The sequence below is a fragment of the Chrysochloris asiatica genome, unplaced genomic scaffold (genome assembly GCF_000296735.1).
Source record: "Chrysochloris asiatica unplaced genomic scaffold, ChrAsi1.0 scaffold00397, whole genome shotgun sequence".
Taxonomy (NCBI): Eukaryota; Metazoa; Chordata; class Mammalia; order Afrosoricida; family Chrysochloridae; genus Chrysochloris; species Chrysochloris asiatica.
The window spans coordinates 1,577,469-1,583,090 of record NW_006408915.1 but is presented as its reverse complement, the minus strand read 5'-3'; positions in this window follow the sequence as shown (position 1 = coordinate 1,583,090).

Sequence of the window (5,622 nt, the reverse complement as noted above, 5' to 3'; positions counted from 1 at the left end):
AGAACTTCTCCTTTGCTTTCTGAAACTAAATCTTTACAGGAGAGACAACACATCTTTCTCCTGCAGAGAGGTTAGTGGATTTGAACCACTGAGCTTGAAGTTAGCAGCCCAATGTTTCTAATTCACTGCACCAGTGAAGTTCCTTTGTTACTCCCAGGGACTCCTTAATAGTATCATATTTAGTAATCAGTTAAATAACCTTTAATAAAATTAGAGGTAGCAATGCAAGACACATGAAGAGTTACTCATAGTGACCCTATTTAGGATTTTTGAGGCTTTAAATCTTTATGAGAGCAGAAAGCCTCATATTTCTCTTGTTACTCTCTCTTCATTGCGGATTTTTTAAAAAGTTAAATCAAAGCAGTGGTTTCTGTGAGGATCTGCTGGGTCAGTTAAATTCAAGAAAGAAAGATCAATTCAGAAGGTTATGATGATTGTGTTTTGGAATTGCAAAGAAGTCTTGATAGTTATTCTCAAAGGACACAGAATGAACATGGATTTTTATGAAGTATTTTTGTTTTTGTTTTTTGAATTGAATTGGTGAGAAAAAGGCCAGGAAATTTGCTCCAGGGAGTTGTTCCTTTCATCATGACCATGTATCTTATTCTTTGAGGGTAGCAAAGGTGTCCTACAAAAATTTCTTTGAGAAACTTTACCCCACCCACTTTAAAGCCCTGTTCTTATTCTTTCAGATTTCTTTTTGTTTCAAAACTAAAAAACATTGAAAGGAAACACAACCTGAATACTTTGAAAATCCCAGTTGACGCAGTGCAAATTGAAGTGTGCAGAATTCTTTGGGGGAAGGTTTAGAGAGATTGAAACACTGCCTTCAGAAGTATAGCTGTAGATGGAGGATATATCACAAAATAATAGAACCACATTTTTATGTTTTTGTTTAAAAGGTTTTATATGGTTTTTTATAGCAAGACTTTTTGATTTACCCTGGTTCATTCATACACAAATTGGATACAATAAATAATTCTGTACCTGAAAGGAATTCTTAGTCAATTAGAATGAGCACTTAGTTACATATCAAAGCACAGCTTATAAGTACAAAAATCATCTTATGGAAAGTGGTAATTTTGTCTAATTTAAGCAAAAAGTTTAAAATGGGAAACACAAAATACGGTGGTTTTCTTCTATTATAAAAAAGTATAAAAAAACTAAAGGAAGATATAAATCATCCATATGTCTAACACAGGAGACAAAATCATTAATGTGATTATTTTTACATGGTAGGGAATATACAATTGTTAAATGCCTGGCTCCTAATTGAAAGTTTGGCAGTTCTAACTCATCATTGCAGAAAGATGCGGCAGTCAGATTTCGTAAAGATTACAGCCTTTGAAACTCTGAGTTTGTTGGTTTGTTTTTTTGTATTGAATGTACTGCATATTCAATTATGCAGTCCTGAGTTTTGCATTTAACAAGTCAACATGGGACATGTTTTCATATTTCTATGTTTTAGTTGCTGTCAAGTCAGCTCCAACTCATGTACATCAGAATGAAACTTTGTCCAGTTCTACACCATCCTCATGATCACAGGCATGCTCCAGTAAATTGTTGCCTTCCAAATATTTTGAGACAATATTCTTAGTTTTTTAGAGGCATATCACGGGGCTCTTCTTAGTCTGTTTTAGTTTGGAAGCTCTGCTAAAACCTGCTCATTATAGGTAACCCTGCTGGTATTTGAAACACTGGTAACATAGCTTTCAGCATCATAGCAGCAGGTAAGCCTCCGCAGTATGGCAAACAGAAAGACAGGTAATGAAATTTATACTAGTTTTCCCCAAACTGTAAGAAAACCAAAGTTATCTCTTGTTTATACTGGTCTTTGCCCCCAGTGGTATGAATTCCTTGTTAATTGTTGAGTAGAACAGCTGGTGGTCCACTTGCTGACAGACTATCATGTCTCCAAACATAATTGAAAGGTGATGTCAAGTTCAAATTTGTTCTTTTGAGTTGATTGTAATATACTATGTGAATAAAGTATTGTGTACTTAAAAAATAGCTTAAAACTGTATTCTGTTAGCCTATTTAGAAAATTATTTGCTTGGATTTGAGAAAGTTATGAGCCTATTTTTCCTATATTGAGCATTAACAATTTGTGTTTTTTTATATAAAACGTTCACAAAACAAACATATTTTATGTTTCTGAAATAATTGTGTTAAATCACCTTTTCAGTTTCCATGATTTTTAAAAAACTCTCAGTCAAATAAATTTTTGTTGAAAAAACAGGAAATTAATCACTGTTCATTTGTTTCTGAAGAGGGATAATTCTTTTTTTTTTTTTTTTATAATTCAGAAGTAATTTGATATTTTGTTTCTAGTGTAATACGATTATACTATAGTGGAAGGTTACATGACTGGAATAGTTTTCTCAAAAAATCACTTATGATTAGAATTTTATAAAATGATCAAAGCTTGGGAACATGTAAAAAATATGCTACATAGTTGGATGGCACTAAAAGAAAATCTTTATTCAAATCTGTGTTATGGGGCTATGAAGGTCATGTCAATAACTCAAATCAGAGTGGAAAAGGGAGGTAACTTATAGGTAGCAATATTATACTGAGTCATGAAAAAATACAATAATCTCTCATGGAAATTTTACACTAAATTTGCCTAAAACTATTCATTTCAACAAAACAAAATATATAAAATGAACCAGTAAACAGAAGTTTTTTATTCTGAATCTTGCCAGCATACATAAAAAAGTCCCTGGTAGCGTAGTGAATTATGAGCTGGTCTGCTAACCAAAGGGTCAGTAGTTTGAAACTACCAGTTGCTCCGTGGTAGAAAGATGAGGTTTTTCTGCTCCTGTTAAGGTTCATAGCCTTGGAAACCCTATACAAGGTCACTATGAGTTAGAACCGACTCCACGACACAAAACCACCACCACCGCCAGACATTAATGTTCGCTCCCTATTATTGTCTTGTGACCACTCAGAAAACCCTAGACCTATGGACATCTACTTGTTGTTGTTGTTATGTGCCATCGAGTCGGTTCCGACCCATAGCGACCCTGTATAGAGTTTCCAAGGGTGCAAATCTTTACGGGAGTAGAAAGCCTCATTTTTCTCCCACGGAGCAGTTGGTAGTTTCGAACCGCTGACCTTAAGGTTCGCAGCCTGATTCGCAACCACTACGCTACTGCACATGCCTTATTTCTTGGCATTTTAGGGAGCATCTGTGTGTAGTCTTTGTGATAAGATAATCATAGTGAAATATTTGCTTAATTTCCCATGAAAATTGCTCTAAAATCTGATTTAAAAGAAAAATGTAGCCTGTGCTAAAATTAAGTGGGAATATGAGAGAAAAGGTAACAGCACAAGAGTAGGCTGAGGATAGAGAGAGAGATTGCTGGGAGAAGAAAATATGGTAATTCAATGTAATACTATAGCTTTTTTGCTTAGCATGCCATTAGGTTACTGTCCTAAATTAAGGAGGTTTGAAACATATTAAAATAGGGTACATATTCAGTACAGATAATTTAAAAATGCAAACACATATGAAAAACAAAATTAAAACATATCTTACTTCCCACCATGAGGGCCATAAACTCTATGAATATTTTACTTTGCAAGAATGTGTTTAAGAGAGAAAAAAGAGACAATCTGTGCTTTATATGAGTGTGTGTCTACTGACCTAGTCTTTTTATGTATATGTGAGTACTTTTTGTGAGCTCTTACTATATTCCGTTTCATGACATTTTTATATTAATAAGAGTAGTGATTGCATTGCATAAAGTTTGTTGTTGTTAAGTGCCGTTGAGTCAATTTTGACTCATATTGACCATATATAGTGTTTCCGAGGAGCAACTGGTGGCTTCAAACTGCCGACCTTATATTTCACAGTCCAGTGCTCATCCTATAGCATAACACCAGGAGTATTATGGTATCATGGTATATTTAACCATTCCCCATAGGACATTCTCTAAAGAAGAACTTTGTGCTTGATAAAGTAGAACACCAATGTAAAAGAAGAAAACTTCCAATGGGATGGGTTGACACAATGGCGGCAACAGGCTCAAACATAGAAATGATTGTGAGGATAGTACAGGACCTGACAGTGTTTCGTTCTGTGGTACATAGGGTCACTAATAAATTGGAGATCTCTGGATGACAGCTAGCAATAATAACAACATTGGTCATTTAAGTTTTATCACATCTTTTCTCTATCTTAAATAACATTGTAATAAATATCATATAAAAGTGAGAGACCTCCTACTTTGTTTTTTGCTTTTGTTTTTTGTAATGCTTTGCTTATCTGGGTTTCTTTCCTTTTGTATAAAGTTCATGATTAGTTTTTCCATCTCTTTAAAGAATAGTTGGAATCTGAATTGGAATTGCATTATATTGGCTTGAGTGGTGTTAGACATTTTTATAATGTTAAGTCTTCCTAGTCACAAATATGGTATATTCTTCCATTTTTCTAGGTCTCTTTTGGTTTTCTTGCTTTGTAGCTCTTTTTGTATAGCTCTTCTGTTTCTCTGCTTAACTTTACTCCTAAGAATTTCATCTTTTGCATAGCTGCTATAAATGGTATTGTTTTGCTGATTTCCTTTTCGTATCTCTATTGTTGTTAAATGCTATCCAGTCAGTTCCAACTCATAACTCTCCTGTGTAGGGTTTCGGAGGAGCCACTGGCGGGTTTCAATTGCTGAACTTGTGGTTCCTAGTCCACAAGTGCTAATCCACAGGACCACTCCAGAAGCCCCTCAGATCTCTATTAGTATAAAGGAATCCAACTGATTTTATACCCTGCCACTTGGCTGAATCTTTCAATGAGTTCTAATAATCTTTTTGCTGAGTCTTTGGATTTTTTATTTCACAACGAATGCTTATCTACTATATAGCAATTAGAAAAATATAGATATATGCAAAAAAGAAAATTTAAATAATCAAACCTCTAAGACTTGTGACAAACTGTCTTCCCATGTTGGCTTGTAGGCCCCCAATTATTTGCCAGTCAGGTATAGCAAATAAATGTTAATTTGTCTCTACCTTTTTAGTTTTATAAACTAAAAGACTATCATGTCCTACATAATGGTTGGTAACATTTTAAACTTAATGGTGTACATAAATGATAATGTCATTTTTTTAACAGTTGCATAGTATGCTATGTTGTAGGTATACCATAATAAACTAGGCCAAACTCTGTTGAATATTTAGATAATTTCTACCATTTGCAACTATAAATAATGCTATAAAAAACCCGCATGTAGGGCAGCTAATTATTTATTATGGGCTTTCTAGCCATATTTTTCCATTCTGTGATATATTGTAAATCTTAGTCTTTCTGACTGTGATTATGGATTCATTTTGAAGTGAGTTGTTAATGAGGCAGGATTAAGTTGGGACTGTGTGCCACTATGGGTTAATGCACTTGACTGCAAGATTCTTTTTAACAGCAAGGTTGGTGGTTCAAGTTCACCTCAGAAATCCTATGTTGTTGTTGTTAAGTGCCATAGAGTCGGTACTGACTCATAGTGACCTTATGCACAGCAAAATGAAACACTGCCTGATCCTGGGCCAACCTCACTATTGTTGCCATGCTTGAGCCCACTGATGCTGCCACTTTGCCATTCCATCTCAGTGGGGGGTCTTCTTCTTTTTTTT